Source organism: Manacus candei, unplaced genomic scaffold (assembly GCF_025592945.1).
Source record: "Manacus candei isolate 608988 ecotype Guabito, Panama unplaced genomic scaffold, ASM2559294v1 h1tg000047l, whole genome shotgun sequence".
Lineage (NCBI taxonomy): Eukaryota > Metazoa > Chordata > Aves > Passeriformes > Pipridae > Manacus > Manacus candei.
In genome coordinates, this window is record NW_026138095.1 from 9,307,471 (window position 1) to 9,331,239 (window position 23,769).

The window sequence follows — 23,769 nt, forward strand, 5'->3', positions numbered from 1 at the left end:
GTGAGGAGACTGAGAGGAGACAGGAGGAACAGGCTTATGAGTGCAGAAGCTGTTGGAAGGAGGATCAGGAGGACTTATGGATTGTGTCACCCCAGGTTTGCATTACAGGAGGGGCTGCAACCAGTAGGTTTTAGGAGAGGAGTGTTCAGCCATGCAGGTAGCAAAGCTCTGGAGGAATTTGGAAGCAGCATGGAACAAGTGAATGTGTTTAATAGTTCCTTGGGAAATATCTAGCAGGAAAGACATGGGCAGATCTTGCTTTGGAGTGCAAGCAGGATACTACAACAGCCTTATGGCATCCCTTTCATCCTTCTCCTGGAGATATTCAGTGATACTGCTGCAATTCTTGATTCACTTAACAGGCACCTTAAACCAGCTCAAATTCATCACACTGAACTGCCATGAGCTGTAGGGAACATGTTATATTATAGTGTCATTTCTTCTTTTTTTTTTTTTTTTTTCCTTTTGGGCTCATTGACCAGCCTGCTTTGTTCGTAATGGGCCTCTTGTTTGACATACTCATTGATAACCAAAGTGTTATTTTCTCGACTGGAAAATATTGACTTTGAGGTTGGGGCCTTCCAATGTGTTCAGCATTTCCCAGCCATTCTCCTGTTGAGGCCTGTGGCAATAACCCCATTGATTGCAGCAGGAGTGGAATTCATGGGAACAGAAAATAAAGGGAAGCCTTGGAAATCCTGCTCTGAGCATTTTGCGACTCAGATGTCAGAGGAAGCATGATGTAATCCAGTGTCAGGGGTGCTCTGAAACCTTTCATGGAGAATTTTTTTAAAATAAAAATGACCTTTTAAATAGATTAACATTTTAGAAACAATAAAAGTCTATTAGCATGAAAATACAGGGAGGTGAATCACTTCTCTCAAGGTGTTGGAACAAACCCCAGGATATTGTCTTTTCTTGCTGAGGAGAAAACCTGACCGAGGTGAATATATTTTGAAATATGGAACAGATTTCCTTGCTGGGTTTATTGCCATCAGCAGGGAAGGAGCCTCTCAGTGGAGAACAGGAGGAGCCTCACCAGAGGTTTGTAGTTACTGGGACAGATGAGCATCTCCCTGTGCAATCCCATGGGTCTCCTGGGATTGCTGGCCAAGGGAGGGAGTCTCCCATGACATTGGTGCTTTCTGGACCTTGAGAACCCTCTCCTGTGACTCTTCCAGAATGTGGCACTGCCTTTTCCCCTGGGAGGTGATGGCCAAGTATTTAGATAATGAGCAGGATGTATATAGATACAGGAGCAAATGTCTGGAGAGAAGACACCACTGATGTGCATGTCCACCTTACTGGGAGATCCTGCTTTAATAGGACTGTTTCCCAGTCTGTGCTAAGGAAAGTCCTTCTTGAAACCATTCCATGGTTCTTTGTTCCTCAGGGCTCACAATTCACCTTCTGTGTTCCCCTGCACCAGTTCTGTGAAATGACCAGTTGAGTAAAATCATGAAAACTGAAAGATTGCTCCCACCCTTTGCCTCAGTCTATGCTCAAAAAGTTCAATTCTAGCCACGAAACTTGCTCTGTATTTTTTTGTAACCCACAATAACATTTTCTGCGAAAACCTTCAAAGATTTTACTTCTCCCTGCTTGATTTATGAACACACACACACACAAAAGAGCTGGTTGTAAGTTCAAATGCTTGGATTTGTGGCTGCGATTGATTTTTGTAGGTATACTTTGCTCCTCTCAAGATTTTCAGTTCTCAAAATACCAACTGGAATAATATATCCAACGTGACCCCTGTAATCTTCCAGCTGGGTTTAAGTTGAGCAGAGATTTCTGCCTCAAGTGGTGCTGCTCCCATTCCAATGGCAATAACTCCCTGAAGTGTCCTGTGCCTCAGCTCTCATTTCCAGCTTCAGTTTTGCTTGTTTTAGGGCAGGTTTGCACCATCATGTGTTGGTGGGTTTGATTCTGCTCTTGGCTTCACAAGGGCCAGGGGTTGAACTGAGCCTGTGGAAGGCAAGAAGCCCTGCTGAGACTTAGGTGTGAGATTTGGGGGCTGCCCATCAGGATTTTTCACTTCTGAGTGCTGCCTGGAAGCTGAATAATTGGGTGTTGGCTCTATGGGGTCAGTGCTTCTGGTCCCCTGTGGCAAGACTGAGCCTTGTGGCTGGATGAGTCCTGTGTGTGGTTCCCTATTTTGAAAAAAGGTGCTTGTGGTTTGCTGTCAGCCTTCCTGTAGATTGACCCTTGCTCTTCTGAGGCACATTTCCCTTCTCCCCAGTGTCTGTGGTGTTTTGGGGAGCTCTGTCCTTTCTGTTTTTGCACCAGAGGGGATTTAAGCCCATCTCTCCCACAGACAGGGCAAGCTTGTCACTACAATATTTAGGTCTGTGCCTTGACTCCAGGATTTAAAGAAAATGTGAAAAGTCTTATTTATATGTTGTTAAATTTAGGTTTGTACTGAAGAGAGAGAGGTACCCAAGGATGTAGGCTGGTGTCCTTGCAGTAATTTACACCGAAAATGTGAAGCCCGAATTAGAGTGTGAAGTAGCTGCTCTTTTCTGGTCAGCATTGTTATGGCAGTGCAAAGTGTTACAGTCTAAAAAGAAACAAGAAGCTTATTTGGTCTCTTAGAAATGTTTCTTTTCTGAAGGCAGATTGGTATGAGGTGTGAATTTGTGATGGAAACAAAGAGCAGAGTGTCTGAGTGAAAGCTTTCCGTGCAGGCAGGTGGGACAAGACAGAACCCTGTGGGTGCTTGCTTTCAACCTAATATAGAATTTTGGAAAGTCTTTGCTTTGCCAGTGGATGGATCCCACGCAGGCAATGATTAGGATTTTGTGCAGGAAATAATATGAGCTACTGTACTTGGTTTGTTTTCTGGCAGCAGGAACAATTAAAAGCTGTGACACACCACATGCTTTCCATCTCCAGCTGTCTCACTGCACTAACTGCTGCCTTCATACCCTGCTAAATTCATGCTTTAGCTCGAAGCACATTTTCCAGTGTGTCCAAGGAGACAAAAGAGCAAGTGGAACGGCGAGAATCATTGTTTGAGGCTCAGCCCAAAATTGCTTTCACAAAAGCCAAATGTCAGGATGAAAGCAATGGCTTGCAGGGAAGCTTCCCCCTTCCTCTAGAAACAGGCAAGCAAATAAAATAATAAGCCCACAGCTCCCTGTGTGTGTGAGTGCAGTGAAAGTGCAGCATATTGTAGGGAAAACCCAAGCAGCATCAAATCCTTGCTGTAGCTTCAGGGGCTCTGGCCTGTGGGGCACTGATCGATGCCTGTTTGCCCCTGACAGTGTGGTGATGTGAGGCCACGCTCGAGCCTCTTGCAAACAACTGTAGTGGCTTTGTGGGGAGTTATTGCCTGGGTTTATCTGCAGTTTCCAGTCAAAATTCTGTGGTGTTAACTCAGGGTCTGTGTGCAGTTCATGTTGTGTTGGTGGGATTGGAGCACTTCTCCCGACTGTTGGGTGTGATGGGGGTTTGCTCCATGCTGGAATCATCCCCTGGGTGTAACCTGTGCTGGGGATTCATAATGGGACCAGTTGTCCCTATGGGACAACAAGTCTTTCACAGTTTTGAGACAGATTTGGGGGTTTTGTGTGGTATATTTCTAGGCTTCCCTGTTGTCAAGAAACACAAACCTCCAGATGCTGCCCAAGGCTTTTACCCACAGGATAAAATGTCTCCAGTGTAGGGCTGTGGGAGCCTGGGCTGTGACAGATGGATGAGGGAGCATGGCTGTTGCACCAGCTGATGTCTGGGATCTGCACTGGCTTTAGGCAGCTGGTTCCAGTACCTGTGAAAAAAACCCAGCTCTTTTCTTTTTCTGTATCATCTGTATGTGGCCTGCACACCTCTGACTGTGACTGGCCGTGGGAAGTAGGAACTGCTTGAATGGAGACAACTGGACAAAGAAGGGAGCAAGGAGCCTGTCCACAAACACTCTGACCACTCATGCCATTCTGGCCACTTCAGTCCATCACATCTGTCACCTTGGTTCAGGGAAGAGCGGAATAAAATTCTCAGGAATCAGCAGAATTTGCACCGAGTGGATTCTGCCAAGTGTGCTTCAGGTGTTAAATGTTCTTTTTCACTGTATTTCCTTCAAAACCAACAAAATGAACCTTTAATTCCTGAAGTAATAATGCTTCTTTCATGGCTTCTTTCCAGATACTGTGAGTTTTTGGGTTTGGATGCAGGTGCTTTGCTGTCAGCACTGTACAGCATTCTTGTATTGGAAATCTGCTGAGCTCTGGCACTGTTAGATTTCTGGGTGCCAGGCAGTTATGGGATGGAAGGTGTATCTCAAAGTGGACATGCTGACAAGGTCATGGCTTAACCCTTCCTGTATACTGAGATATCACTTCTCTCTGTGGCTAAGGATGGGACCAGACAGAAAAGATGCCATGGCAGAGGCTTCATAGCAATCCTGTTTGAAGGGCCACGTTTATCACTAACTGTTTCCAGTCTGTCCTCTCTTTCTCAGGTTGTTAATTCAGAAATACCAAGCTGAAAGCCCCTTTATAGCTCTGGGGCAGGTGGCTAGCTTAAATCCACCTCATTACTCTTAATGAATGAGACTTTTTCACTTTTCTGGACAGGTGGCTTGAACCAGAGTCTGTAGCCTTACTTTGAGGCCAGGAATGTGCTCTAACCAGGAAATCTTCTATGCCAAAGAACTCTTAAATTCACTGTTGTGGCATTTCAATAGACAAAGTGTGTCATAAAGGGTGAAAAAGCAGGTGATGTAGTGGGTGCTGGTTAATGTTTGCAGTATCTGGCATGAGCTATCCCATCTAGGTTATTTAGCATGTTAGCTAAGTAAGTAAATGAAAGAGAAAGTTGTTAGTGGAAGAACCTCTTCAGTCAGCTGTTGCAGTACTTTGTTCAGTGATCTTGAATATAAACGATGGCCTGATGTTCCCTTGTCCCAGACAGACAATGCACAAGTACAAGGATGTGTACAGGACCAACAAAGGACTTTGGAAACCCCTCCAGTCCTCTCTTGTTTCCTTATCCATCAACAACCTACCAGGGTCTTTGAGACACACTGGAAGGTGCCTTATTATTTGTCTGAATTGCTCTTAAGACAGGATGTAATTTTTTCTTATTATGAAGACCTGCTTTTATGTGCCCAGAATAAGGCTGACCTGAAGCACTTAGTGTGAACCTGAATTCAGCTTTTTACATCGCTCAGAAAATGTTGTTAGCTCTGCTCCTTCATTGCCTTTGGCCTTCCTGGGTTTGACCATACTGGAAATTGCAATGCCAAATTGCAGCAATAAAACTAAGCCCTCTTGTGATACTTCCAAAAAGAACAGGAACTTCCAGAAAGCTCCTGAGAAAGGGTTTAGCTCATGAGGTTTTGCAGCCCCGTTCAGCCTAAATCAAGGAGTTTGGAGGAAGTTCAGAGGAAACACCCAAGCTTTTGAGCACTTCATCACACTGAGCCCTCGTAGGCTTTCCCATTACTGCTGTCTGGTTATACACCGTTCCTCATCAGAGGCTCAGCATGTCTCCCCCACAAACGAGCACTGGTCAGTCCCCTTTTCCATCTCGTGCTGTCTTCTCCCTGAGTCCTGTTTCTTTATAATTTTCTCTGAAGAATAGTTACTTGCCGACATAATTTTCTCTTGGAATGAAATTACACCTTCTAAACTAAGCCTGGGTCAGCAATATCACATGGATAAGAGACTCTTTCCCTCTCATGTGATACCATTTGAGCAGAAGATTAAGCTTTTAACCCTGAAATAAAAGCAGCTTTCCCTGTTCTCCCTCCCTCTCTCTTGTTATCACTCCTGCTCTCTTTTTTTTTTTGTGTGTCCTCAGGCCCCATCAGTTAGACACGACATCAATTCTGGCTGCTGGTCTAGTGAGCAATCCATCCTGAGACTTGATCCGGGGACTTAATTAAGTGTGAAATTGAAGGGGGAACTGGCACAAAAAATGGCCGAGGTCCTGCGAGGCAGAAATTTTATAAGTCGCTGGAAAGGAAAGTGCAGATGGATATTCTCCAAGATGCCAGGAAGTTATTGACTGTTATTGCTCAACACCACGATGATAAAAGGGTACCTAGAAGGTGTTGTCAGGGACTAGATATTTTGCTGTGGGCTTCCTGCATTTCAGTGAATAGCACTGCTGTGTTTGTGCCCGAGTGGATGCAACAACCTACCTGTGGCCTTGAATTTCTTGCTTCTCTTGTATAAGGCTCTGCAAAGCAAGAATCAGCCTCAGAAATTGTTGCTGAGCTCAGTTTGAGCTCATGCTCCAAGATAGTCCTGGTGTGGTAGGAGGGACTGGCTGATTCCTGCTGGGAAGTCTCCTGTGGTGCTTTGTGCTCGGACAGTCCAAGATGCAAAGTCCTCGGGCCTCCAGCTCTGCTCCACGTCATCCTACAGCCTCCTTCACTGTCCCCAAAGGGATCTAAACCCAGAGCATCGTGTCTTGGGATGATGTAGCGTCTGTCCTGCTGCCACAGTGCTGAGGGCTCCTCCCTGCACCTTGGCTGCTCTCCTGACCTCTTGCCACAGGTTTGCACCAGTAATGAGAGACTCAGAGCAGGGCTGTAGCTGACTTGCCCCCATGGGTGTTGAAACCTTACAGTTAGAGGGTAGATCAGTGGCTTTAGGGGTTTCTCTGGGGGAGATTTGTTATATGAAAATTCTTTGCAGGTGGGTTTTGACCTGGCCTGTGCTTGTCTTCCAGACCTGCACACTTTTGCTTATGTTTGTTGGTGAAAACTTTGATGTCTGAGGGTTTTACACTGGCAGAAATACAGTCTGCTTTTGAGGAGCAGGAAGCTGAGCAGGAGCTGAGGATCCCTGAACACTGTGGCTGATGCTGAAGACCCCAGGTGTTAAAGCTGCTCCTGCACGGGGCAGCGTGAGGCTGAACTGGGGATCCGGGGTGAACAGGGCACCCACTGGAGCAGACTGGGGCTGTGCACAGATGCTGCTGGGGGGCTTGGAGGTAACGTGAGCTTGGAGGTAATTGTGCAAGGTGATTTCCCATCAAGGTTGCCTGACCAGCACTGCTGTGTCACTCCTGTGACCTGCACTGGCCTGTCTGGACAGCCCAGGAGCTGTGGGATGAGAGGTCCCAAAGCCCTGCACGCAGGACCAGCAAGTCAGCTCAGTCCCACTAATCTCTTCCCCCCACAGTGCTGCCACTAAAGATCTGATTTCTGCCACATGGGCTGGAGGCTGCCCTCCTCCCTCTTTCAGCACTGATGGCTCATTTTGGTCAGCAGTGGATTTAAGCAGCAGGAGGGTGTCAAATGTTCCCACCCGGCAGGGAGGCAGCTTGAACCTGCTCAGCCCGGAGCCAGCAACTTCATCATGTCACTACAGGCTCCCTCCTGCTGGCATTGTGACCTCTGGGGTTTGCAGGCCAAATGCTAATGCTTCCAGAGAGCTGTGTCAGTGATCTCCACTCCCCCTCACACCGATATCCCTCCTGGAGAAAGGAAAAGAGGGTGAGGTACAGTAATCTGATCCCTTTTAAGATAATACACTGTTCAAAGACACTTCCTACCCACTGGAGAGGCAGGAGAGCATCCATCCTGGGGAACCTCTGCTTTCTCTCACCTCACGTTCCTCTTTATCCTCTCCTAATCTCACCAGGTGGGTTTACAGATTTGGAGGGGGTGCAGCTGTGCAGTGAAGGCATCCAGGTGTTTGGGTGTCGAAGCAGGACAGAGCCTGTTGCCTGCAGGGATGGGCTGTTGTTGCAGGATGTAGAGCTGGTAAAGGTCCTCTTTGGGGTAAAACACCTCTTCTCCCCTCCTTGCCTGCTGGAGGGGTAAACTCCCATGGGAAACAAACCCAGACAAGGGGAATGGCTGAGCCTGCCTGGGCTGGGCAGGGGTTTAGTCTTGAGCAGAGGCCAAGGTTAATAATTTAGCAAGGTCCTCAGCAGCCTGTGGAGAGCAAAGTGACAATAGCACTGAATCAGCAGATCCCTCCTGGCTGGGGGGAAACACAATCAGCCTTTCTCTGGTTTCCCTGTGTACTGGGCCTGGAGGACCTACAGCTCAAGGAAAGCTGTCACATGTTGTGGGAGAGAGAGTTACAGCCCTGCTGCACCTGCAGAGCTTTGCTGTAGATCATGGGCAGCAGGATGGGCCGTGTGTGCCACTGGGTCTCTGGGACTGATGCTCAGAGCCTGGAAGATGCTGAAGAGTTTTTTAAGGCGAAAAGTTCCTCGAACAGGCCATTGTGTGGATGCAGATTGAGTTCAGGAGAGCAGCTCTGAGCCTTACAGCTGTGCCTTGGGCGTAATTTCCCGTGTGTTGATTGAAAATTTCCTGTAGAGTAATAAGGACAGTCAGTGAAATCACTGGTGCTCTAGTGTTTAGCATCACCTGAGGATCACCTCAGGCACTGACGATAATTGCCTGTGGAGATGACACAGCAGTAAATATTAAGCCTCAATTTAATGTATTTAAGTACAATAGAAGCTGACAAAGCTTCATTTCAGTACATTGCTTTTCTTATAAGCTCTCTAGAAACCTGCTGGTCTATGTACACTCCTCAGCAAAGATTTAGTAACAGATGCTGTAGCCATGTCTAATGTTAGCAAAGATTTCATTAGCTATATATAGCAAGCTTCTCTCATTTCAGAGCCCCATGATGTTTGCTCAGAGATTGCTACTTGAAATTGAACAGGAGAGTATTTTGTGATGCATTTATTTGCACTTCTCTGTACTCCTTTTAGTCGGAAATATTCAATGTGGTTTCCTCGCCTTTGGTGTGAATTAGTGAGGTACTGTTGTATTAATCTCCTCTGGGCTCAGTTCCAGTTTTCTTATTTGCACCAGCTAGGATTTGACTCCAAATGTGGCTTCCACAGGACCATTTGTGGATTAATATAGTGTTCCACATAAGCATACCATAATCCAGCTTTAATTGTGTTTTTATAGTGACTGTAACAAAAGACTTAGTAGTAGTGGATAAGTACAGACCTTTGGGTTTGACCTGAATAGCAGGAAAAGCTTTGCAATGAATCTTGGAGAAAAGATTGTTCAAGACATAGAGGCAGGGAAGGAGGGACGAGATGCAGGTTCAATTTAGGAACATTGGATTGGTTAAATATGACATCTTTGTAAGCTACATTATCTTTCCTCTATCTAGAAAGATTCAGGGATCTTATTTGTGGTTGTCCGAGTATTTATTGTTGTGCCACATGGGGAATTATTGGTTTAGTCACAGAAAATAGGGATTAAAGCAAGATTTTAAAAGTTAGTCCACAGGGAACTGCTTAAAGGACATGTGACGGATTTTGTTGATAGCAGAGTTGTCAGGACTAACTATGTTGTGAGGTGGAGTCTTGTGAAGTGGGTTTTATGGCTGATTTTATTAAATGTTTCCATTAGAGAAGCTGTTGCAGAGAAGGAACATGCTGATGATGCACTGTGGGGAGGCATCAACAGAGGAGGAGGGTTGGAGAAGGGGAGCAGTAGAAGTGGTTTGACATTTAAGTGCAAGGTGATGAATTTATGGATTAAGATCAGGAATTTTTGCTGTAAATTTGAGCCTCGCTGGCTGTCAGTGGCAGAAGTGAAGGAACTGTCTGTGTAAATCAATCACAGGTGCCTTCAAGACACTGATATAATCAGAAATGCCATATGCAGGCTCTCACCAGCAGCCATAAGGAAGCACTAATGTCATGGCACACGGAGACCGTGTGATCTGGGACTCCCGGTGTAGTTCTGCTTGCAAGCTTTCAAAACAGAAAAGATTCCAGTGGAAGCAAGTCCAGAGAAATCTGGAGGCTGGAAAACATTAGGAACGGGGTTATTTTATGTGGACAAGGTCTTGTGTTCTCTCATGCCACAGGTTTCCTCGTGTTTTGGCCCTGGCTTTGTGTCAGCTCTGGTCTGTACATACTGGAAATGTCCAACTCTGCATTTTCCCTGCTATTTTGGGATGAGGGTTATGTGTGTTGCAAATTACCTATGTATTTGATGCTAAAAGGGGAAATATTGCAACTTGGTTAAGAGGAGTGGAATAGATATGTTTTAAATTTTATAACAATCCCCAGTGGACTTCCTTACAACTTCCAGTGAAGCATCTGGACGTGGTTATAATGGGAGGTAACTGGACAAGGTGTGCTGCTGATTTATCCAGTTTCCATTTCTTGTGTTCAGTGCATTAACTGATCAGAAGGTGCTGGAAATACAGAACAGAAATCAGAAAAGGAGGTGGAAACTAGAAAAAGCCAGTGAACTCCTTTATGAAATGATAATCCAAGACATACCTGCCAGAGGAAGATGCTTGGGAGTTGGCAGGGCTGAGAAAGTTTTGAGAGGATCAGATAGGAACCTGCAACACATTAAGCAGCTGGTGGATTTTGTGATTAGTTCTTTTATTTCTTATTTTGGGGGAAACCAGTGCGTTTTTGAACTGTGTCTGCTTGCAGCACACCACCAACCAAGTAGGTGGGGGTTTCTTTCACTGGAGGAGTGAAAGGGAGTGTTTATCCCCAATTCCTGTCTTATAAAGCAGGCAGGTGTTGTAGGTGTAACTGCAAAGGTGAATTATGGAAGGCTGGGAGAGGTGGTTCCTGCAGAAAGAGGAGTGAGACAGGTGAAGGAGCTCCCCTGGGCAGGAGGGATGTGATTTGGTTTGAGTGGCCTGCAGGTGAGAGGGGCAATAGGGTTACACAGCCATTGAGGGGTTGGAGAAGGGGACCAGTAAATCTCAAGGCCAACAAAACTACTTTGATCTTGTCACCAAGAGACTAAAACATAGATAAGGTGCACTGCTGAGGATATCTCTCCAGGCTCTGCCTGTTTGTGAGCCAGCCCAGAGCAGGGCTGTGTCCCCTGAGCCCTTCCTAAAGCAGAGGTGGGCTGGCAAGAGCCACCCTGCCCAGCCCAGGGGTGCCATGGAGTGAGCTCCTCTTTGAATGTCGTGGTTTTAACATTGTTTGTGGGAGGAAGGGCTGAACTGGTTTGCCTTTCCTGCCTCAGTTTTCTTCATCTCTGTACTAAACTAACAAATCCCTCATATATCTGGAAGTTCGACAACATCACACCTCACGTTCCAGTTCTCAGTCTTGGACTGGCTGTGCACGAGCAAACACAGTTGTGTGCCCCACTGGGCCAAAATAAGAAACGTGGAGGGAAAACAGGAGGAAAGGCTGATCTGGAAGAGTCCCAGTGCCAGGAGCTTCCCATCCTTTCACAGAGCTCCCAGGCTGCTGTGAGGCTGCCTGGTCTGGAGGCTTCAGCATCCCTGGGCTTGTTGACAAGGCAAACAACTGCAGCTGATGGGACTTGTCCTCTTGGGCTCAACACAGTGAGCTCCAGTCCTACCATTTCAGAATGAGTTTGGTGCAATGTTGTGTCTGTGTGAGAAATACCAGTTGTTCACTTCTTGCAGGTCAAGGATGTCCCTGTCAGAGCCCAAAGTGAGGGATTTTGGTGCTTCTCCCTCAGAAGAGAATGAGGCTATTGGGATTTATACCTATGTTTGCAGAGGGATCAGGTACATCACCTGCTGGGCATAAGTCTCTGTTCTGCTGCTGTTTAGGAGGGGAAAATGCAGAGGAAGGTGATGGCAATCAGTGAAACTTTGGAGTATGAAAAGAAGGATCTTGTCCTCTCTGTGAAGAGTTCTCCCTAGGCATTGGGCAGAGGTTCTCAGCACATCATCCTAACTATTTCTTATAAAAATAAGCGGAGTTTGATCAAAAACATTTAACACGTGTCAACATTAGGGATTTTTTTTACTCACCAATCCAAGAGCAGAGGTAAGTCCCACCAAGGTGTGAGATTGGTGTCTCCAGCCAAGACAGCAAAAGTTTGCTGTTTGAAGAGCCAAGTTAAACAAGACACAATTAGGACTAACGTGCCCCCCACAGCTCCCAGAGGCCAGTTTATGGATCCTGAGGGGGCCAGAATTGGGCCTTGCTGTGTCTTGTTTGCCTTGGCTACATAACACTGTGAGCCCGTGTGCCTGTTGCCTGGCGTCCCCGGCACAAATCACACCTGCAGGAGGCTCAGGCACGGAGTTTTTTCCTTTCTCCTCCTCTCTGTCCACGTGTTTTACTTTTGATAAAGTGCAACATAATCCTGATGCCATGGTGCTGGCTTTTCTGAGGAAGAGGGCTCACCAACTTGGCAGTGATGGCACAGGCTCCCACGTCCTGCAAGCAGCTCTTCCCTTCAGGATTTGCCCGTGTCTGTGTGTCTCTCATGGCTGCCAGTTGTCTTTTTCTCTGGTTAGAAGTGGAGAGATTTGCAGATTGCTGGTGTGTAGGAAGCATTTCATTTAAGGAACCCTTTTAACTGCCTTCAAATATTTGACTGTGGTGGATATTTCAGAACATCACCACCAGATTGACTATGGATATGGAAATACAGCTTGAACCTGTTGGGTACTGCAGATCACCCTCTCTCCTGAGCTCAGGGGAATTTTGGGGTCCAGTACAGCCTTATGTAGGGAGTTTTAAGTCAGGCTCTGTTGCTCCTGTGCTTAAATCCTAGAAACTTTCAGTCTTAATCAGGATGCTGCCTGTGAAATGTGCTTCTGTAAGTGCTGGTTTTTCAAGGCTTGTCAGGACATTTCACACTCAGACTCTCTTTGGAGTTTTGGCTGTGGAAGAATATTATTTTTTATTTAAACCCCTGTCCTTCTGTATGAACACCACGATGTACAAAGATGCTTTCCAGCCACTACAGGGAGTAGATGGAGAAGAAGGTAGGCAGGAAGAAGACTCCAGACTTACCAGTCAGGCCAAGCTCAGGCTGGAGACACAGGTAATGCTTTATTTGTCTGCCTGACATAGTTGGAAAACACAGACTAGCTTTCATTCCTGCAAAGCCTCCTGCAGAGCTGTTGCCTGCCGTGTATCATTAGGCCATATGGCTGTGACTGCACTACATTAAGGAAGAGATACCCATCCCTATAAAAGCAGTGACACATGACTGCAGAGGTCAATGTGCATCAGCTTAATCATGTTGTTTTAGTCCTGGATAGGGCTTGGAGGAGCCTCCAGTCTCAGGAACTGATGGGCTGAGTTTGCAGACAGTGTTCAGAGGACCTGAGACCATCCTCAGGTTAGGAGTGTGTGTAACCCCGTTAACACTTTTGCTCTCTGTCTTCTTGTTTAGCATCTGTACCATCAGCAGTTGTTTATCTCTGCTTCTGGGTTCATCTGAAGGGATTTTATCTCTCAGAGCCATGTAAGGACCCCGTGAGGCTTCAGAGAGGCAGGGTGTTGGTGTGGATAGCTGAGATGCTGGAGCGAGGGTGGATGTGATGTCAGGGAGGTACCTTTGTCCAGCCATCTCCTCCTGTGGCCATTAAACTCACCCACAAATTAAAAAGTCAATAGCAAGAGGCATTTAATGGCTCCCTGATGAGGGTGACTGAGAGGGAGGGGCGCTTTTTGAGTTTTTCCATGGTTTTCATGTGTGCTGCTGGCCCCGAGGGATGTGCCCTGGGTGCCTGCTCATTTCAGAGCTGCAGGCAGGGGACTGTTGAAGGAATTGTTATCCTTTACAACTCCTTTGGGGGCAGTTTGGTAATTCTCACACTTGCATGCAGAGCAAGTTTCCCAGAGACTCAAACTCAGGGGTGATGCTGAAGTCACAGGAATGTTTCCTGGTGTCTCTTAGTTGCAAGTGCTGGCTTGTACATCCAGGGCTTCACCCTCCTCGCTGTGGGGTGTTCTGATGCCGTGTGGTGGAAGGTGCTGAGGTGTGAATGGAGTCATTATTATCCCAGAGAGGTTGGATGATGGAGGCAGCACAGGTTGAGCCCACTCCTGTGGATGAATGAACTCATTATAGTTCACCGCCTTCAATAAAAGAAATTGTGAATCTTAATTAACAGCACAGCCATGTGCATTTGTGGAGACATTGTTTTGGGCTGTTTCTTTAGCTGTTAACAGGTTGTAAAATATTTTTTTAAGAGTTTCTTTTTTGGTGGTGGCGATATTACTAGTTAGGCTGTTAAAAAAAAAAAGACGTTTCTTTTAATTAAAGAAGGATGGTTTAGTGGTTATGGAGGTGAGGGCTTGAGCAGACTCTTTGCTGCTGTGCTTGTCTCAGGGCAGAGTGGAGTTCACATGCAGCAGCTTTGATCAGGGATGAGCCTCATGGTATCCTCTATTTCTCACCCACTGTGGACCATGGCTTTTCTCTGCTCTTTCTTTAGGCCCCCACCAAAATACCCCCAGCATCCTCTTGCTCTCCAGTGTGTGTCTGGGTCTCTGCTGACCACACAGCTCAGGTGAGCTGCTCTTCCAGCCGTGGGCTCTCCAGAGCAGAGGCTGCTCAGCCCCTCGGTGTGTGTCCCATCCCAGGGCAGTGAGTGTCCCCAGGGGATCCCTCACAAGTGACTGTGTCTCAGGCTTTCAACCTCCAGCACTTGGAAAGCAGATGGCTTCAATATTTTTGGGTTATGAAAATAGGGCTTGTAAGTGCACATGTAGCAGAAGCAAGGCTTAGGAGGTGGCCTGGTTCTAATTTTCCCCCATATTGATTTTCCCATGTCAAGTTGCTTCCTTACCTGAGGGGAAGGAGGGTTTGGCTTGTAGTTATGTGAAGGTTTCTCCTCAGAGCTGTAATGTCTGCAAAGGCAGCAGGTTGCAGAGCTCAGACCTGGTTTTCATAAGCATCACTCTTCCTTTGTAGCACATCTACATGGATAAAACATACTTTCCAGATTCCTTTCCACAGAAGAAGTGGAAATCTTGCATCACCCAGTGGCTTTGAGAAAGCTATTTTTGCAAGGAACATAGAACCTGTTGGATTGTTATGTGTGAGAAAATTCCACTAAGATGGCAAGGGTTCTCTTTTTTTCATGATTAATATACCAAATTTTTAAATATTAATTTTAATTTTAATGAAATATTTTTAAATATATTAAACTCCCCCTCTCATTTTCACTGAACTGGTTTTGTTGCTCCACTGGAAACCTGAAATTCCTTCACACAAATGGATCTGGAAAAAGCACTCCCTTTTCATCGAGGCCTGTTTTATCTGTAGCAAAAATATTTGGGTAGGCTTTCTTTTTTTCCACACCCCGTCCTGGTACCACTGACCACAATGAACAAAACCCTGTTGTTGTGTGTGGGTTTCCTGTGGAATGACCTTGCTCCAGTCTGAATGTGTTACCACGAAGCAGCGCAGTGATATGATCTTATAACAACTGAATGTTCGCTCAGGGTGAGATTTCATGGCAGGTGATATTTCCCCCACAACAATACCATCTGCAATTATTTCCCTACATCCAGTGTCACTGAAAGGTCTGTCCCAGTGAAAGGCTCTGAATGGTCTGTTTTCACTTTCGACACTCAAACTTTCACTTGGAGGTGAAAGTTCGCTCGAACCACGTCTTGGTGAAATATCATAATATCCAATTCCACAGCAGGTTCAGGGAGTGTTTCATAACATTTTTGAACCAGATGTCACGCTGATCTAAGAGGGAGAAGCGGGGGCATCTTTAATGTGTCACCATGCTTTATCTTAGAACAAATAAACCTTCTAATTCTGCGAAGGGAGGTCGTGGCAAGGAAAGCAACTCAAGCCCTTGTTTTAGCGTGCCAATGACATCAGTCTGCCAGGGAAGTCAAAACAGCTGGAGCCCAATCCTGTAGGTGTTACTTGGGCAGAAATCCTAATGATCCTCACTAAATATTTTGCCTGGTTACCAGTGACTGAACTGCTTCAGGATTTGGCCTCTGTTTTGTGGAGGATACAGTCTCTGTGTTTATAAACAAAAAGGACATGTTTGTTTTGCTTGTCGCTTGTTTGTTTGACTGTTTTCATGATGGTTTGGGAGAACAAGATGTATCCGTGCTGTGGCAGCCTCTCTGCTCTGGTCTGGGCATTTGGGGTGGTTAAAATACCCCAACTGCATTTTTGCAGCATTGAGGCTTTAATTCTCCAGGGCTGTTGTTGAGCTGATGCTGGGTCTGAGTGAGACAGGGGACAAAGCAGCTGCACTCTCTGCTTTCATCTTTCCCCTAAGGAAGCAACATTTATCTCGTGTGTTTGCAGGTCTGTTGCTCTCTGTTAGCAGCCTCTGAAACAGCCTTTGTGCCACAGGCTGACTGCAGCAGGATTTGATGGTGGCAGTGAGGTCCCAGAGCTGTTGGGCTCACGGCTCTTTGATACAAGCAGGTGATGGAGGAGTGGAAAGATGTGACTACAGGGAGGAAACAAGGGGGAGTGAGTGTGTGTGTGTGTGTGTGTGTGTGTGTGTTTTCAGGCTTTAATAAGCACGAAAAACCAGACTTTGCTGCTTTTGCCCTCAAATACTTGGTGTGTGTGAAGCAAGACTCAAGGGTGCTGAGGCAGCTGTTCAGACAGCCCAGCAGCAAGATGTGCTCTGCTTTGAGCATCTCTGCTTGGGTTTGCAGGGTCTGACGTCTGCTCTCCCTGCTGGGTGCTGCTGAACATCTACAAGGTCCCACCATGTGTGCTGTTGACCCTGCCCTCCTCTGCCCACCCCAACACATGTGTTTTGGGGCCGAAGGCACCCTCAGTGCTGCTTAGCCTGGCTGGCCTCAGACCCCTCCACTTTCTGCCACCTCCATACTGTTGATATTTTCCCCAGCCTCACTGTTTTGCCTGTGAGAGAGAGCAGCATCCCTTGTTCTGCCTGTTAAACCCCAATCCCTCCCATTCCTCAGCCCCCAAACGCAGTTGTTTAATCCACGATTAAGATAATAAAAGTGGTGGCTGGAATAAGTCGAATTCCTGATGGTTTGGGTGTGAAGCTGCAGCAGTCAGGTTTGCTCAAAGCCCTGTGCTCTGCCCCCGTGGAGGAGGTGTGGGGGCCTTTCACTCCTGAATGTCAGATTAAAGCAATTTATCCTAATCTGATTAGTGGCTAATTCAGTGCCAGTCTGCTGACGGCAGCCTGGCTTAGGGGGGCTCAGGAGCTGGTGTTTACCTTTGAGTTCAGGGTGCTCATCCCCTCAAGGGGGCTGGCTCTGAGGAGCTGATGGCTTCTTTGTGTCCACGTGTGCAGGATTAGAAATAATAATAATCAACATCATAATAACACAGGTTCAAAGCACTTGTGAGCAGGGGCTGGGGCTCCTGCACTGCAAGGCTTTGTCTGAGCTCTTGGCTGGGCTTTGGCTGCAGAAGGGAAGCTCAGGGGGGTCATTTGCCTTTGGTGGAGCAGCAGGGGTGGGGGGTGAAGGCTGAGTGAAAGCCTTGTTTCATCTGGATGTCCCCCTTTGGAGACATTATATGTGAATAAGTTAGTTGCCCTCTGTTTAACCCTTTTTGAGACCTGCCTTTCTGTCTGAAGTGTCCTTGGGGATTTGCCTGACTTTTCCAGGTTGTTTGCTCGTGGGGGGACACAGGGCTGTGACTTTATCCACTGATCTCTCTCTCTGGAGAACTAGTTCCTGGCCTCACCAACACGAGTTACTGTGGCTCCAGTTGACTGTGGAGCTGCTCTGTATTGATCATGGGCACTGGCTTGGCCCAGCTCAGCCATCTGTGTTTGGGCTGCTGCTGCTCTGAGCTATTGCCTGTGTGAGACCAAGTGATGATGTGCATCAAACCTGGCTGATCCCTGCCTGTGGGGTGGCTGCTTTAGGCAAGTGCTCTCTGATTCCCATGTTTTTTGCAGGTAACATTGAGTAGGGCATCAGGAGAGATGGAAAGGTGCTCCAGGGCTCAAAATGGGATTTCAGCTCATTCAAACCAACCTCTGTCCCCTCTTGTGCAGTGTCAGCCATCCCTGGTCACCTGCTCAGGGCAGAGCTTGGCTCTTACCCAGAAGGAACATGATTCCTGGGTGGTGGGAAATACATGTGGTGAGGACAGGGAATAGTGTTTCTTACCCCTGTGGTGTGGAGGGAGGTTTGGCTGTTAAGAGTTCAGCTTGCACCATTTGCTCTGGCCTTTCCCAGTGAGTTGTGTCTGTGTTGGCCATCAGGCATGTGAAGAAACCTCTTTTCCAAACGGGATGGGATCCTGGCTCAGCTCCTCACCTGGCACTCCAGGACCTTTATGGAAATGCTTTTTAAACTGTCTGGCATGGACAGATCTCCACCAGAGTTTGACTCCTGAGGGTTCAATGTACAGATGCCATTTTGGATGTCTTGAAATATCCTGGTCTAGCTGTTGATGTGAGCCCAGACTTCTGGAATTGTTGCAATAGGAAGATTTACTGCTGAAAGTTATGACAGATGGGCCAGATTCATTCTACCTTGTATTTCTGAATACCTGGAGTTCCTTCTTAGAAGCCAGTAGTGTAACACAGAGGTAAATCAAGAATCAGGTCCACAGTTTTGATGTATGATAGACAGTATATTACCTTTTTGATCCTTCAGTTATATTTATACTAACAGACTTAGACTTCTTTTTTTTTTTCTTTCTTCCCCTTTTATTTAAAACCCAAACCAGTGAAAGATCTGTAATGTATTACTAGTTTCTCATTTTTCTTAACAACGTAGCAAATGTTCATTGATTTTTAGAGATGAGATCAGATAAGGGAAACAGAAGCTGAAAGAATGTGCCAGGAAGTTTAACACAGTTAATTCGGTGACCTTTAGATGTCAGTATAATCAAGGAATAACACAAAACTCGGGGCAGATTTGGGAACCTTCCTGAGTGGTAGAATTTGGTGGCCTCTTTCCTTGAACTAATTTGCTGGACTCGGGCTCCTGGAAACCTTGTTGCTGCTAATTTTTGTATTTGTCCAATGTGCAGCTAACACAGAGTCTAAATGTGTGTGTAGATAAGTGCCAAGAGACCTTCCCAAGTGGCAGATCATTGCTGAGGGATTTTGGTCTCCTGGAGCAGCAAATTCTTCCCCTCAGCCATTCAAAAGAGGGGGCAGAGGAAAGGAAAACAACTTCCCTGGCATTTTGCTCAGCTCCAAATCCTCTTATCAGCATGGACCTATCAAAATAAAGTTTTTCAGTAATAATTGTTGTAAATGCTTGTGGAGCAACGAATCCAGCAATTTTCTCTACCTGTAAACCCATTTCTCCACCATTACTGATGTTTTATAAGCCCTTGGACATTAGAAGTGATATTCTAGTCTTTAGGGATTTTTTTTTTTTTGTCAGAGAGGCTTTTGCTGCAGTGCTGCTGACACAGCAGGTGTGTTACTCTGTTATTACAGACTTATTTCGAAATGTTGAATTGTGTGAGCGAAAATGTGCCTGTAAATGTTTTTGTACTTGCCCATCAGGGGTAGGTTATGTGTCCTGTGTTGTTTTGGTCCCTGTGTCCTTATGGGTTTGAACTTTCATATCAGGTAGATATTGCTCTTCTTGAGTCCTGCATGGCAATTTCTTCTGGGTTATTACTTATGGCCTCTGCCTATGACACTTCTCTATTTTCCTTTACTCTGCACTTTAAATGAATTTTTCTATCATGCAGAATTTGCAAAAACCCAGGCAATGAGCTGGAGGCCATTTACACAGTCTTTCCTTTCCACTTAGTGCCTGTCCTATTGTTTTGAAATACCTTTTTAATTGCAGTTTTTCAAGGCAATATTTGAAGGGATTGACAGGACCCCATTAAGGCGAATTTGGCCCCTGAATTATGTTCTATTTAAAAAATCCAGCACCTTCCACTTCCACAAAACCAAAGATCAACAGAATGTTTCTATTAAAAGGAAATCCAAATGGAAACAGCTTTTAAATCTATCAAATATATGTTCCCTTTCTTTATTTGCCTGTCAGACTCTGTATGTGCATGAAGGCCAGACAGTGAATTGACTTGAAACATATTATTACCTAAAATGATATTGACATCAGAAATGCAAAAGCACCAGTGAAAAAAGGTGGCCAGAGCTGGAAAATTCTGTTCTGGGCTTGGCTCCAGATTTTGCAAACCTGCTGCCTACATTTTGGGTCAGGAGATTGGGATGCAGGGCTCGCCTGTGAACCTGGATGGGGCCATAAACAGCGATGGGGTTTTGCTGTTTAATAGTCTTGGGCTGGGCTGCCCAGTGTCTGGCTCATGAGCAGCATCTGGCCTGCCAGGACAATTCATCTGGCCTGGAGCCCATTCCCAGCCTCCTGCTTTCCTCAGGGCCCCTGGGATGCAGGCAGGGAGTGGGCTGTATGAATGTTGGCTGCCCTCAGCCAGTTCTTACCCACCTATGGGCATCATCCCCTTTTCCAGCCAAGAGGCCACATCACAGAATCACAGAGTGGTTTGGGCTGGAAGGGACTGAAAGGTCATGTAGTCCAAATCCCCTGCCATAAGCAGGGACACCTTCCACTAGACCAGGTTGCTCAGAGCCCTGTCCACCTTGGCCTTGAATGTTTCCTGGTATGGGGCAGCCACCACCTCCCTGGGCAACCTTTTTTACCACCCTGGTCATAAAAAATTTCTTCCTTATGTCTAGGCTAAATCAGCCCTTTTTTAGTTTAAACCTATTGCCCTTTGTCCTCTCACAACAGGTTCTGTTAAAAGTGTGTCCCCATCTTTCTTATGAGCCTCTCTTGTGTATGGAAAGGCTGCAATAAGGTTTTCCTAGAGTCTTCTCTTTTCCAGGCTGAGCAATCTCAGTTCTCTCAGTCTGTCTCCAGGGCAGAGGTGCTCCAGCACTTGGAGCATATTTGTGGCCTCCTCTGGACCTGCTCCAACAGGTCCAGGTCTTTCCTGTGCTGAGGGAACCCAAAGCTGGACAGTCTTTCAGGAGGAGTCTGACCAGAGTGCAACAGAGGGGCAGAACTGCCTCCCTCGACCTGCTGGTCCTGTTGTGTAAAATGGGCGAGTTGACAGGGCTGGTGGGGAGGAGAACTACTCCATCCCAAAGGGAAAGGGCACCCAGGAGGTTTGCAGCCAAGAGGGTGACTGACTGCTGTGGATGGGAGAGGGAGAGGGTGGGGTTGGCCACCAGTGGTTTGAAGCATCACAGCAAAGTTAAACAGTAAGTTCAGCTCGAGAAGGGTGATGCAGCAATGCCACAGGGGCTTGGAGCCTGTGAAATCTCCATCTTTGGAAGGTTTTCAATACTTGACTGGGCAGGGCTCTGAGCAACCTGGTCTGGCTTTGGAGACAGCCCCGCTTGGGATTCAACTGGATACCTTGAGGGGTCCCTTCCAGCTTCAGTTTTTCATTGCTTCCCTGATTGTAAGAAGAGCCTTACCCGAGCCCTTGCTTGGACTGTGGAGCAGTGGGAACCATAGCATTGTCAGAGTTGGAAACTGTGTTGAATGGGTGGGGAAGGGCAGCTTAGTCAGCACAAACCACCTCTCCCAGCTCCGAAACTGAGGCAATGACAGATTTAGTGCTCATTAGGTTTCAACAGAACTCAGAGGAAGCCTTGCCCAGTGTGAAGGTGTCCACTGAGAGTTTATAAAGCCAACAGTCAGGATCTTGCTTTGTGTTGAGCCTGTGTCCTTCATCTCTTGGTTCTCCCATCAGAACAGTGGGATAACAGTTCTTCCTCATCTCCCAAGGGCTATTGATGGCATTGATGTATGAAAGATTACAAGGTGCCCAGAAATTTTAAGTGTGAAATACCTAATCCAGATGGATCAATGTCCCCTTGAATTTCCCCTTTTTTCTGAGGCTCTCTGAAATGTGTGTGATTTATTCTCCTTTGAACACAGTGAATGCACTGTCTGCCAGGCAGTGTGGATGTTCTCGTTTATAGCTATAATATCCTTTACTCAAATTCCTGAGAACGTGTTCCAGAAACAGATGTAATTTGCCAGGTGAGCGTCTATAAAGATGGGATGGGTGAGAGAATACAGATGGAAGAACAACACTCCTATCTCCCTGAAGAGTCTTTGAGGAAACCTTGCAAGTGTGAAAAAACGTTTCTTCTTCCCGTTATTTCATCTAGAATTCCAAGTTTCTGGCCAAAACGACGAGTGACATGGCCCACTGTCACCAGAATATATCGTTATGGTCTTGTGCAATTTCCAATTGGTCCAAAAGCAGGAAATTCCAGAAATCTCCCAAGCAAGCCCTGTCCTCTGGGATCTCAGTCTCTGTTGGCATGCCTGTCGGGTCTGGATCAGTTTTCATTTAAAAAATGGTTATACTTCTAGTTGTTGCTCTACCAAAGAGTCTTCCTGCTGTAAACCAGTGCACAGCTGTCCTTCTAACTAGCCCAGCTGGGATCTGTGCAGCAGAGAGGGGATGAAGTCATCCAGCTTGGGATGAGGGATGGGGGGATTGCAGAGCTGGAATCTGCCCTGTGCCTGGCTGTGGGCTGCTCTGGTTTGGGTCCATTTGCTCCATCTCCGTGTGTTTTCAGAGGCACCTCGTGACAAAACCAGGCAGGTTCCACGTGGAAGGTGGCTGTGCAAATGCTGCTGTTCATGGATTGCTGTTTTGAGAAGGAGAGGGAACAGCTCACTGAATTTGACTCAGATTTGTGAATAGGTTTGATGAACCAGGTGCTGTGTTTTGGCATTGGGTTCTTTGGTGCCCACTGCAGGAAATGCTTCCCATAGTTGGGAGTATTCAAACTCTTTGCCTTTCACTGGGATTCCTTGGTGCCTGACAAAGATTTGGGTTATGCTCACGTAGCTTCATGTCTGTGATGGCTCTGAAAGCTCTGCACTGCTGTAGGGCCTGGGTGATGCAGGTCACTGGGCTCAGGAGTCACTGGGCTGGGTGGCAGGGACAGGCCTGTGGTGTGGCATCAGGGACAGCAGGTCTGCATTAACAAGGTACTTTTAGCACTGGGCTGGAAGCAGCAGAGCAAGGAAGCCCCTGAAGTAACTCCACTCCCTGTATTGGCTTCCTCCTGTTAGTGATTGTGTGTATTTATTTACTGGTCTTTGAAGGTGTTTTCAAATGTTAACAGGTATTGCAAGTAAGTGATCATAGAATTGAGATTTGTGCACACTTTCTATCCATGATCCATAACTGCATCCATTTAAAGCATAAACACACTCTCTTTAATAGCCTTTTCCAAGGGCCTCTTTGCAGAAGCAGCTGAAGATTCAGAGCAAATGAATAACACAGCAATAACTTCCATTGATTCCAGCAGTGATGGTACGGGTTTTTTGATATACAGTAACCTCTCTCCCCTTATCCAAGGGTTTTCTCACTCTAAACATCACTGCCAGACATGATCCTTGCACCCTGAAAATCACTTTCCTATTTAAGGAAAACCGATTGAGTTAAACCACATGTGTATCAAAGCAGAGGCTGAAGGTTTAAAGGCTATCACAGAATACTGACAGCAAGATATCACATGCAGAATTCTCTCCAGATGGGACAAATTTCGTGTAGCTTCTGGATTGATCAATACATCAGTCTCAGCAGGAAAGTTTTATAGCCTCATCACCATATATCTGAGCCTGGCAGCCTCGAGAGGAGCTTAAGAGAGTTAAGCCCTCAAACCACTGGGATACAAGTTTATACCTCTCTTAATATTCCTCCTGTCCACAAGCTTTGAGCTGGTTTTGGCTTTCTCAGATTCCTCTGACATTGTACTGGTGAATAAAATAGTCGTACTTGGGTTAAATTCATTGCCACTGTCCAGCTTCCAACTGCTGGGCATGTTCCTGTCCTTGCCAGGCAGTTTGAGTGCCAAGGAAGGCAGTAGTGAGTTTTTAGAGACCCCTGTGTTCAGGCTTAATGTGGGATTAATGTGGGTTTGCCAGGATGTAGGGTCCTGGGAGAGTGGATAGAACTGTGTGTAGGAGGCTGAGTGTACAAGAACTGAACCCACAAGAACAGGAATATCCATTCTTATGGCCCCTGAATCGGGAGGAATCTCTCATTATGGATGTAGTGGAATAACTCTTGGAATTTTTTCATCTTGTAGAGGTCCTTCGTAGCCAGGGCATCGATGAAGATCTGTCTGTAAGATGTTGAGTGCGTATCTAAAT